Genomic DNA, 13,922 nt, shown 5'->3' on the forward strand with positions numbered 1-13,922 from the left:
TTTACTAAAGTAACTACAATATCATTATTTTAGTAAACATCGTATGATTTTTATACATAGAGGAAAATATATTTACAGTAATGCGTCTCCATGAAATTAATTAACAAAATAGGCTTTATAATAGTAATTCACTAGTAATTTTCTCATAATAGGTAGTTACTAGTGAAAAATGTTTATAGAGACTATATTTATTATAGAGACTATTTTGTCTATTAATTTCATGAAGTCGCTTTATTGTAAATAAATTTTTCTCTAAGAATAAAAATCATACGATTTTTACCAAAATAATGATATTGAAGTTACTTTACTGTGTACGTGTTTATAATAGATGGTTAGACAACTTATTTTTTGAGAGTTTAAATGGCATATGAGTTAAAGGGTTTTATCTAAACCAATTGATCATATGCACTAATTTTTGTTAGGTTTCTTCTATACTGTGTAAAATGTTGATCAGACCAAACCGAAATATATGTAAATAAAATAATGAAAATGGTGAAGTAGTAAACCATTCACAAAATTTTGCTCCAACATTTTTAATATCGGAGATCACGTTCTGGAACGCCGTAGCTCCATAGCAAAAGTTCTAATTATAGGGATGAACCAGCTCAAGATTCTTTAATATCTCAACATGTTTTGCCACATATTTCTTTCAAGAAAAAAAAAAGATAATGATCGTGTATTCGAATGTTGCTAATTAAACGTTAATCCAATAGCCCCATATGAAATGAAAAAATATTTCAAATTTTTAGGACTAATAACCTTTATACATTATAACTTATAAGTTGAAAAATTATTCAGAACATTAAACTTCACACATAACTTCACATCTAATTTAAATCAGTGAAAATTCCACTTTTTTATTTTTTATTTTTGCTAGTTTTACCAATCAGATTACAATATAATCTGTAAGTTAAAAGTGATGGAATGCAACGCTATTTTTTCGACATCTACGAAGATGAAAGTACAATATGTTTATAACAGATTATAATAGATCTTTATGATTCAAAAAACTCTTTCCAATAAAAACTGATATAAAATAGTTACTTCAACTTAAAACATTTGAGTTATTTCGAATCCTTAGATTTGTATTTTAGTAATTATAAAATTTCGGAAGAGGAGATCAATCTTCATCCTGTTATGATAACATATGACTACAAAAAGATGTGATGATGGTTTCTTCGAAATACCATTATCAACTATAATAACATGTAATTCAAAACTTACAATTATCTTATAAACACCGAAATATAATTCGTTAATCAATTGCACTTAATTGAATTAATTAAATTAATTTTATTTATTTTGGATAACATATAAATATAGTTTAAATATAGAACCAAAAAGAATACTATGTCGATTATCGAACAATCGAATAAGGCCTTGAAGTGCCAATATACGACATAAAAATGCAATTTTGTATAAATCAATCAAAGTTTCCAAACATGAAAATCAGCAATTCCAATCAAAAATAAATTGAAATCCATGACCATTATAAAAAGCAAATTAATTTTTAATTACCAACGAGCTATAAAATTAATGTTTCATTTATAGAACTATTTGAATATCGCACAAAGGTATTAAATATGATTAAATATTGCCTTCAATATTAGGGAATGCTATGAGAAAATTACTCCAGCTCTGCAGATCAAATCGATTGCGACCACAATAATGCTCTTAAAATATTCGTCTGTAATGTGAGAATTTCCGTGATGGAATGCCAAGAATTTTTTCATAACAATACGACTATTGTGAGCATATCATATTGATTATGAACATGGGCATAATTGATTGAATAAATTAATAGAATTAAAACTAATATATCACATTTCAATATAGAACAATTGTTCATATTCAAGCCATTATTAATAACAAATATTATTATTGTGATAATTCTACACTACATAAAGATTAGAACAAAGCGTCTATAGTATTTTCCAGACAGTAGTATCAGCGTTAATGGTAAATGGGATTTTATTGTCATTTATATATATATATATATATATATATATATATATATATATATACAATTAAAAATAGTTTGACTATATCAAAAATATAAATTACATACGTTACCTAGTTTTTTTAACATTTTTCATATAGCTTTCAATAATAATAAAATTATCTAATATCATCAATAGTATTCAATGCTAGACTAAAAGCTAAATGCATTTACTGCAGAAAATTGTAATATTGAACTATATAAATTCAAGAAACAATATACACAATATTGAATACTAGCGAAATATTATGATTAAAATGCATGTGTACTCGAAGCAAACTACAACACCTGGACCTGGACAACTACACAAAATTGAATCATAGATGATAGATTATTAAATAACACAAAAAATCTTAAAGTTAAATGGAAGAAAAATAGTTTATTAGTGTAATGAAAAAAAAAACAGAATTAAAGCTCCTATGAGCTTTTGTGAAAAATTTCTTACAAACTAGGTTTGTTTTTTATAGATGGAAACCCAAACAGTTGTCCCATCTCTATGTTATGATTTTTATTATTACAATTATTGTAATAGTGATGACTTTTTTTCATTGATGCAGCATGCGTATCAAGGCTATTTTCACTTGGAAACATATTGCTATCTAAATTTCCAAGTGAAAACTGTGGTCACTACTGCTTGACAACAGGCTGCTCGAAGTGGGATCGAACCCGGGACCTCTGATTCTTACAAGCCACTTACCTACGAACAAGCCCTAATTAAAAAATATGTTGCATTATCCATAATTTAATATGATGCAATGGCTGTTAAAAGAATCGTATATCATAACATGATATTATGTACAATTCAAAAAAATGTTCTCAGGCGTCACCTAAAACCAGATCTCTTAAGTTCCAACGAATGCGAATAAATGAGTCCTTAATGATTAGTGCAATCATACTTATATTCCAGATTCGCAATATTTTTTTTAAATAAGATTATCACATTATTATTTATTACCCATTGCAAATATTTGTAGCTAATTAAAAATAACCTAATCTAGGGTTACACAAATTATCTTCCAATTAATAATGTTAATTTTGATAAAATATTCTATTAGGATGTTATGCAAAAGCAATAATAATTATAGATAGAAAATATTCATTTGGAATACTGTGCATTGATTATTCTATGCAACTTTCATTCGAACTCAAATTATACTATCAATATATTAATTAATCATATCGCAAACGATGACATACAGTTATGTATAATCATATTCAGGGGTCACAAAAATTGCCTTCAAATTAATAAATTTAAATTTCCAGCTTATTTTTATTTTGCGACGACATATTTGATATGAATGAAATTAGTGCTGATAAAAGGCCCATTAGAGGAGACTGTGCAAAAGCAATAATACTAGAAGATAAGCAGCCATGCAAACAAATATTAAATGATAATGTAGGTAACATGCACGATGTTGAAGTCAAAGTGCAATCTTTATTGATAAATTTTCTCATTTTTAGTTAAACAACAAACTCATATTAAATTTGAAAAAAAGGAGAAGAAATTAGCAAGCTTTCAGAGCATCCTTTCAGATAGATCATTGATTATTTTTATTGAAGGTTCTAATTTGAATAATGGGTCGCTTTGACGCTGAATTGTCATTAGAGATCATAGTCAGTTATGATCGGATTTAGAAATAACTCTATTGCAATTTAAAATATGCAAATTTTAAATTATTTAGAGAAAACTACAAGAATTATGCTATTGACGCATAAAAAACGATACAAAACAATTTTGTTTCGAGCCGATTTCAGCGCAAACGATATGCATATTTGCATACCATGTCAAGAATCATAAACGATAACATACGGCTTTTGATAAAGCAACAAATACGAAAATAACTACTTTTGTTATTTGTTAGAAAGAATAAAAATTACAGAAATATTTGCTATAAATATTAAGTAAAAATATAATATCTAAAAACATTTTACTAGTTATTTCAAATTAAGGAGCAGGCTGTGGCTTTCTGATAAAAAGTGATCTAGCAAGCAATGGTTCGATACCCGGTAATGATATATTTTCAATTACGATTATAGATTTAAAATATGATATTACGAAATTGTCTTCCTGGCTTTGCTACAAAAATAATAAAAGGTAAAAAATTCTATTTATATGTTAAAAATATGCCAAAACTAGAAAGGACAACTACTGGGTCGCGTTCTAAACACCCATCACCTGTTAAAAGAGCAAAGCAAAGAATGTCTTTGTAATAGATAGATTGCAATTAGAAAAAAAATCGAAACCGAAAAAAATACCTAAATTAATCAAAAGCAGTAATAATTTGAAATGAAAATAATTTTATTATTTTAATAAAATAACGTTTTAAATAAAAAAAAGTTATAAGAAAATGAAGAACACTAGCAAGTTTTTAGAAAAGAAATTATTGTAAAATATTTTGCAACGCTCCTAAAATAAAACTAGGAGATATGCAAATTTTCGTATGTTTTTTTTATATTATTGACCTCGCTTACTCGAGCATTTATTTACCTACAACATATTTCAATTTCATTACAATATTTCAATTACAATACAATATTCATGCTCATACTATTTTCCTTATATAAATCCTACTCTTCTTCCTATTTATATATTCTATCCTTTTCTATGTACTCTTCAACTGATTGAAACTGATCAATTTTCATTGGAAAATTTTGCAGTTTGCCCTATTCACTGTTATGAATGGCTCAACATAAACAACGTATTTATTTATAACTAACTTCGTATAAAACGTCATCAATTTATCATCTATTACCTAAATTAAATAATTGAACATTATAATTAACACTGTATATATTTAAAAGATAAGTTTTCTACGAATCAGATATTTGTATGTAAACCCTATTATTAGATTCGTATAATATATTAATTTAGCAATCGCATTTCTTTAGTCACAAATAAAATATGAAAAATATAAATAAATGCATGCAATAGATGTCGATGGCAAGTGGCCTTCCAGAATGTTATACTCAATACAAAGTTGCAGTAACGGAATCTTGCAAATCCATTTCAAAGAACATACTCTTGTCGCATATGTGATTCGTTACAAAAATGGAATAAAGGAATTCGTCTTCTATAAAAAGGTATGTACTTATCATTAATAATAAAAAAACTGAATAACAAAATAATTTACTCCAAAGTATTATTACAATTAGTACTCTCTTTTTGGCTTTGCTTATGCATTTAGTCGCATACATTAGTTTCTATTCTTAATTGCCTAAACTGTAGAAGTGTAGAGTCACATTAAGTTCAATTAGGAGTCTGGTCTGAAGAACACTTTCGCGTATTTGCATATATATATACAAATCAAGAAATTAAAAATATTATTTGCAAATCCTTTATATGTAATTGTTCGTAATGTATGATGTGTTCATATTAATTAAGCATAACTAAATAAGTATAACATGATTACGAAAGTCATGAAGTAACAGTATATTAAAGAACCATGTTTGAAAATGAATATAAAAATCTGTAATTTTTTATCTATGCAATTTGTCTAAGTTTTTATGCAACTTACTATATTACTACACTGCTAAGATTGCATTATAATGACATTACTGATTTAAACATGTACCTACTCTATAGTAAAGTATAGAGTCTGTGCTTGAATAAAATTTACAATCGGTAAGAGTAACTTTTACTCAAGTTGGATACCCGAAACGTATTTTAGAGAAACTATTATTGTCAAATTTACACATCAATGCATATTGATTTTATAACAAAGGCAAAATAAATTTTACATTATGTTCAGAAGAAAGTTGAACTCATTATCGCAATTTATTTTTTATTGCACTTCTCAATAATGCGTATACATGACTTTCTAAAAATAAACGCGTGGTTTTAAGTAAAATTACTCTTGCAATCTTAGAATGCTCGACTTTAAAATTATATATATATACCAGCTGACCCGGCAAACGTTGTTTTGCTAAGTAGGGTTTATTCTAAATAATTTCTAGAGAATCAAAATTATTAATACTTTAAGTTTATAAGGATGTGTTATTTGAATGCTATATACAGTGAGGTATTATAAACCCCATTAGTTTGTCTATATTTTGTCAATACAATCAAACTGGAAGTTTTATACACTTACTATAGAAAACGTGGTATAATCCAATCCAAGACTTTTTTGGTCTTTCGACTTACGTTTCAAGTTTTTCAGATTCTATTTGGACTCTGGATTTCGTGTATAATTGTAAATAATACTACTGAGCTTTAAAAAAAAATCAAATTTCTCCGAGGAGAGATAGAAAATGAATTAAGAATTTCTTCTTTGGCCTACTTTTTGAGAAGTTTCAAGTAACATTCGATGAATTAAAGTAAATTTAATAAAAACTATATATGTAGAGCAGGGCGAGACTCAAAGGTCCAATTTGACTTTGCGCAAATATTAATGATATTATATAAATCAAACCAATTATATCACAACAAATAACACATTTCAAACGAACAATTATCTGACTACGTTCAGTAAAACTGTCAGCTACTTCATCATTGTAGAAAGATGCTTTTTTGCTGTCTTTAAAAAATGTATATATATATATATATATATATATATACAGATTTTTAAACATGCCAAAACAAAATATTCATGCATATTCATATAAACATAATCATGCATGAGCTGCAAATTTAACATTTCGAAATTAAACTGCTTAATTTGTAATTTTTTCAGATCCAAAATCATCATATTTGACAAATTCATTTACTGAGTATTTTTAGACACAGGTCTAATTATTTTTTTTAACGGCAATCAGAACATAGGCTATTTTATATGTTACATTTCTTTTAACTACATTGCAAACCCAAGGGTTGGCTTATCTTTATTTGATATAATGTATAATGTACAATTAGAAATCTTCAATACTGATGATTTTTATTCATTTATTATTTTATTTGATTTAGCACTTCCGGGAACAAGCTATATTCACTTTAAAATATTGTACATATTTCTAACAAGATAAATAATGAGTATTTTAAAGTATGGAAACAAGCTACAAATTAATGAACTAAATCATATATATGTATATGTATATATGTATATGTATATATGTATGTATGTAAATATAAGAGATAAGTTGGTATATGTAAATATTTTTCTTATACTTCGTTGTCTATTTGCTATTACGTATGTTCAAGGACTACTACTTTTACATTTGTCGTTGAAAATGTTCGAATATCTGCCAATAAAGGTAATACAGCCATTATTTCTGAATCAATAAAAAATCTGTCTTTATATAAATGATTATAGAGAAAATTGTTTTTGTTATGATAGGTATTTTAAATTGAATTTCATATCTTTCATACGCCACAGTTTATTAGTGTGTCTCCTGCCCTTCTACTAAATAAATCCAGAACCCACAATATGATATTTTATAAAAAATCTTAGGATAATTTTTACTATTGATTGGTGTAATAATATAGTCATTCTTGTATCAAATCTAAATAGAAACTCTCAAGTAATCACTGAACACACATTAGAAAGCAGTCATTAATAATAGTATTTGCCAATATAGTTACAAAGAGGTATTGAAAAAAAAAACAACCAAATTTTCAAATTACAATGTTATAATAGTTGATCAAATAATTGGAAACATATTTTGATCAAAAGAGATCGAATATAAATGACAGTATGTATGTACTGTTTTGTCAGCAATTCAAATAGCAATGAGACAAAATTATTTTCTATAAACTATTGTGCTGATAGTTTAAAACTCCAGTAATAGTCCTGGGTAGATACTGTGTTTTAAGAATATTTTCGAAGATAGTTTAGATTCAGATAGTTTTTTTTTTGTTACAATTTATTTTTGTTAATCAAGACATCAAATATAAATGACAGTATGTATGTACTGTTTTTTTTCAACAATTCAAATAGTAATGAGATAAAATTATTTTTTATAAACTATTGTGCTGATAGTTTAAAAGTCCACTGATAGTGCTGGTTAGGTACTGTGATTCAGGAATATTTTCGAAAAAAGTTTATATTCTAGCTACATATGTTTTCTATATACATATGGCCATGAAATTTCTTAAACTTAAACCAACAAGTTTAGTAGATTTATTTAAATATATATTTTGAGGATGTCATTTAATATAAGAATGTACTCAAATATAAATCCCACACCTCCAGTAGTCAATCTTATTATTAGTAAATATTACTTTGACTTAATTTAGCTAATGCAGTAGTAAACGACTACAGTACATATTATTAATATATAACAAATTGATTATACGGAAAGCTACATATGAGATAAGACAAAATTTTATATCTCACTATCTTCGAGTTAAGTGGTAAACGGAATTGAATTACATTTTACATCATAATATAGGTAATAAAATATATAGGTTTCGCTATACGCAATCTATTTTGGTACCATAGTTCGCAATTGAAAGAAATTGATTTAATTGAAACGGATGAATCTCTTGTATTGTCAACACAAGCGCTGATCAATCAGTGAGCACCGCCTGATTACAGTTATTTATTGAACGTGATCAGTCGCAGGAAACAATTTTAATTAAAACAAACGTTGATCAAAAGTGTGCGAAAATAAATTATTTAATAATGATTAAAAGTAAAATATAAATGATACAACCACGTGTGAGACAATAATAAAATACAGTGCAGACATTATTAGCCTATGATAATTTTATAACATACTAGCAAACCGGGCGAACTCCGTTTCACCACCAGATGGTTTCATTTTATGTAACATTTCGTTTGGTAATTGAAAGATGAAGAAAAAAATTGCCTAAAAACCCGACTTATTTTTATGTAATAGATTTCATGATATGCTATTTACGGGTTTCAGAAGAAAAACCGAAACCATGTCAAAATTCTGCTTCAAATATTTAATGTTTGCATATTTCATCTATTTTAAATAAATACGATTAGGTAGTAATAAGTTAGTAAGTAAGTTACAAGGTAAGGGGGTGTCCATTAATCACGTGTGGGTTTTAAGGAAAGGAGGGTTTGACAAAAAATCACGAAATATTATGTGGTGGGTGGAAGGGGTATAGTAAGATATCAAGTGTATTTATTCTTCACTTGATTTTTTTTACAAAATACAAACATTTTCAAAAAAAAATTTAAAAATTTACTATTTTTTCGTAATAAAAATACACGTAATGTTTGGTGAGGGAAAGGGGGTAATTTTGAATATCATCACGTATCACCAAGGGGGAGGAGGGTCCAAAAATCCTTAAAAAGTCGATCATGTAATTAATGGACGCCCCCTAAGTTGAGTTTCTACTATAATAGAATCGAAAGTCTATAATTCGAATAAAAAATCGCATTTGGATCATTAATGGAAAAATAAGATCTGATTTGGAAATAGTAAATAATAATCGAACCGAAAGTAAATTTTACCCGTTTTTTTAATCTATTTTTTTCCATATTGCACTTTGAACAATGTAAAAATCTGCATCAATCGATCTTATTGTTCTTAAATTTATTCTTCTGAACAATTGAGTCTATTTCTCATGTCTGGTTTATCAAGCAACTTATTAAATAAATAAAGCATATATTCTAATTTGGGCTTACTTATTAGACGAATTTTCTGCAAATAACTTAAAAAAAACTTGTATTATGAAATTTTAAAGACTAGTTTTACTTAACTTTTTCAACGTAATGTTTACGTTCGTTTTACATAAAATATCGTAATTAATACACTTTCTAATAAAAAATGTCATAAAATATAACTATTACAAAACATTTTGCAATATCTTAAACGGAACAGTATCAGTCGCATTTCATTGAAAATAGAAAAATATTATTATTAATAGGAAAGGGATATAAGATCTTATAGTTATAATAATAATAAAATCTTATAGTAAATAATAATAAAATAGTTTATAATAGTAATAAGATCTTGTAGTTATAGTTATAGTGATGAGGAATAGACAAAAAACGTTTTTAGATAATATTCAATAATGAAATATCATCATTTAGAAACAGAAATATAAAATGTAAAGATATAAAAACAATAAAAGTCGATGTTCTTAGATATTCTTAATATTATGTTAAACTAGTTGATAATAAATCATGTATTTGTACTACATGACAAAAGTACAAGCATCGTCGTCACATAAAAATAATTATAACATTTAAATATTGTTATAGAGTCGCTTTGTAAAGAAAATGAAAAGAAGAGCGGGTTTAATAATATATATATATGCATATATATATATATATATATATATATATATATATATATATATATATATACAGTGCTGGATTTACAGTAGGGACAGTTGGGGCTAGTGCCCGGGGCGGTAAATTTTCTGGGGCGGCAAAATTTGGAAATTAGGAAAAAAATTATATCCATACATAGAACAAGTTTGGAATGCATAATAAATTTTCTGCAATAGAATAGTTATTTTAATTTTAGAAAAATGAGACATAAAAAATGGGGCTGCATTTTCGACAGTGCCCCAGGGCGCCAAATTTCTAAATCCGACCCTGTATATATATATCTATTCATATATGTAGCACTTTCAGATTGTATAAAGCCAGATAAAAAAATTTCATTTGCAACAATGTATCGAGCACCAGTTCCATTATACGTAAATTTGCTGATATAAATTAATTCTGATAAGTAAATACATTGTAATCTGATAAGTAACATAGATAAAATTGTAAGCACGTGAACAAATCTGGAGCGATACTTTCTAATTTTACATTTATTGTACAAGCACAATGCCTTTCATAATGTTTATGTAATGGTAATTGTACGATTTGAAAATAATTGAAAACGTTAGCGTAATGATTCATTGTAATTATTATGAAACAAATAGCTATAAAAATATATACCGATCAATAAAACTGGTATTAATCAATATTATCCAAATACGCACGTAATACCTATTAGGTAAAAATACCTTGATAAGAACGAATATTTTACACACGAAGTGTTCATTACAAAAAAATTTTATCTGGTACCCCACAACTAACATTACAAATTCAAAAGATATATAAATTATTTGAAGAGTTTTCAAAATTTTCTGATTTTGGGTAATATAATTATGATATGTTGTTTTCTATCTTTACTTAAAGTTATTTTGACTTATCTAATGTAAATCAAAAAAACTTGTAGAATATAACTAAGTTCTGACTGTTATTAATAAAAGGAATAAAATAATTTACTCACAATTATAGTAGAGTAGTGAGAATATATTACCGTAAGAGTAAATATTTAAAATCAATTAAATTAATAATTTTATTATGATGGTAATTTTATTTTAATATAGTACATTTATAGAAAATGATACAATAAATTGCAAATATTTTAATATATAATCCAATATATAATAATATATAGTCCAATATTACATAAAAAAATATTTTAATATAAAATGTCATTGCTAATTGTAGGTGCTAAAACTATATATCAATAGGTAATGTGTTATACCTATTTTTTTAATATTGCTAATTTAAATTATTAGCATGACTTTATAATCACCAATTCAACATGCATTATCTCAAAACTTAAGAATATTCTCTAATAATATTTTAATTTACTTACAATTATCATGAACATTTATTTATTTAAGACGTTGGGTAATTCAATTACACGAGGATTTAAAAAGTATGAAATGATGATTTACATATAAATCTTATTTAATAAATGACACTAATATTCATCCATTACAGATATATTGTAGTCAATGGGATTTTACAATACTACTTTGAATTGAAAATAGAATTTAAGATATAGAATTTAAATTGAAATCTAAAAGAATCTAAAAAAATTAAGTTCTGACTTAGAGAGAGGCTATTAATCACGTGAAGCTTAAAAGGTGAGGAGGGGTTTGACAAAAAATCACAAAATATTACGTGGTAAGAGAAAGGGGTCTAGTAAGGTATCTCGTGTAATTATTTTTTACCTGATTAAAAAAAATCCTAAATTTTTTAAAAAAATATCCAAAAATATACGTGATGTTACTTACGTTGGGTAAATTTAATTCCTTAGAATTTATGAACTTGCAGCCCTATCACTCATAATTTTGAGGAATGTTATAATAATTTAATAGCGCTCAAAAGATTATAGAGTTTTATGCAGTAACTGAGATTTTATATTTTAATGCAGTACTGAGTAATTATTCATATCAAATATATGTAAATAATAAGTACTTAGATACATATTATACTGTACAATGATTAATTAAATACAAATGTAAACAAAACTTGATTTGCATCATTAAAATTTTGGGTTTGGGAACTCCATATCGCAGTGTAAATTAAATCTGGTACATTCTGCGTTAAATTGAATGTAGAATGTAAATCTTGTAGGCAAAGAGTTTCGTGATTGAAATTAATATACGGATATTAATATACGGTACATACGGATATTTTCATTTGTTATACTTTTTAGTAATTTTGTAATTTCTTTAAACTTTGTAAAAAAATTATTTTATTCACTTATAGATTTTTTTATATACGTTTTAGTACAAGTTTTTGTTTTGATGTCATAGGTCAAAATATTTTTAATCATCTGTTTAGTAATAATAAAGAGTGCTACGTTTCGGCACGGCATGTGTGTCATCAATCAGCACGTTGATCAAATTCTAATTACAAGGTTTAAAAGAATTACAAAATTACTAGAAGAACAAATGAAAATATGCAAGACTACTCGTTTTGTTTTTTTGCGAAGAAAATTGTGTGTTCTGTTTTTTTACTGGTTTGGCATGTATATAAGGATATATTCATTTGGTATATTTTCTAGTAATTTTGTAATTCTTTTAAACTTTGTAAAAAAATTGTAGAATTTGTTAAACATGCTGAATGATGACACACATACTGTGTAGAAACGTACATAATAATTAATTATTTATTGTTTTAATGTTGTTTGTAATGAAAAAAAAAAAACAAATTGAAAACCTACTAAGGATAAAATATACAAACAAAAATAAATCATTGCAAACTAGATATATGACACTTATCGAAACACCACATTCACTTTGAAAAGTATTCTACTGGGCCACGATTATCTAACCCTGAGAATCATTACGCCATATGAAAGTAATTCTTAATTATCAAATGCCTAACGATAATGACATTTTAATCTTAAATAAATTATATTGCAAACAGATACAATTTTGCTCTATAATAAAAAAAAAACTTATCCACTTACATCTTCAGTTGTTTTTCCCTTATGTTTATAGGTTAAGTTATCACAGATAATTACAAAAATATTGTCAATTTTCAGCTTTCCATTTAATCACTTTTTGGTAGCAAAACAAATTATAACATAACGAATAAAAAATCACAAACAAAACGTCGTAATAACCGCAAAATAAAATTATTTTTTACACAAATTAACGAACACTGTGACCACTACGAACAAAATCCTGCTACTACTCTGACATTTGCCATGCGTTAAATGTGCGCTTGCGCTGCGCTTTGGCAAGTTCATGCAATCAGCAAAAGATGCCATGTGTTGTAAAATACACTGTAAAGCAAAAGATAACATTTAAATCTTAAATCCAGGCGGTAGATTCACCCTAGACCTAGATACAGTCAAATATCTAGGTTTACACCTGGATAAGAGACTAACCTGGAAAGAACACATTAAGAAAAAAAGGAAGCAGCTTGAAGAAACCAGAAGAAGATATCATTGGCTTCTTTTATCTATGATTATATTCTTTATTATACTCCTCTTTTATCTATGATTGGCTCCTTGGACGAAAATCAAAACTTGACACGCATAATAAAATTTACCCTTAAAAAGCCATCATTAAACCAATTTGGACATACGGCATACAGCCATGGGGATCAACTTCCAACTCAAACGCTTTAATAATTCAAAATTTCAAAACAGGTTATTAAAAGAAATTTTGAAAGCACCATATAGTATGTTCCAAATTGGTTAATACACAAAGACACAGCCACTAGCACAGTTAAGGATGAAATAATCGCTTACTCACACAAAT

At 26.5% G+C, this 13,922-nt stretch overlaps 1 pseudogene; it reads right to left on the reverse strand.

Moving 5' to 3' along the window:
• The window catches only part of LOC113387072, a 30,327-nt pseudogene extending 16,942 nt beyond the window's left edge, over window positions 1-13,385 (reverse strand).
• Between the last annotated feature and the right edge of the window lie 537 nt (window positions 13,386-13,922).

The sequence above is a fragment of the Ctenocephalides felis genome, unplaced genomic scaffold, assembly GCF_003426905.1.
Source record: "Ctenocephalides felis isolate EL2017-DRISC unplaced genomic scaffold, ASM342690v1 CF-g0.4_SCAFFOLD_03571, whole genome shotgun sequence".
NCBI classification, from domain to species: domain Eukaryota; kingdom Metazoa; phylum Arthropoda; class Insecta; order Siphonaptera; family Pulicidae; genus Ctenocephalides; species Ctenocephalides felis.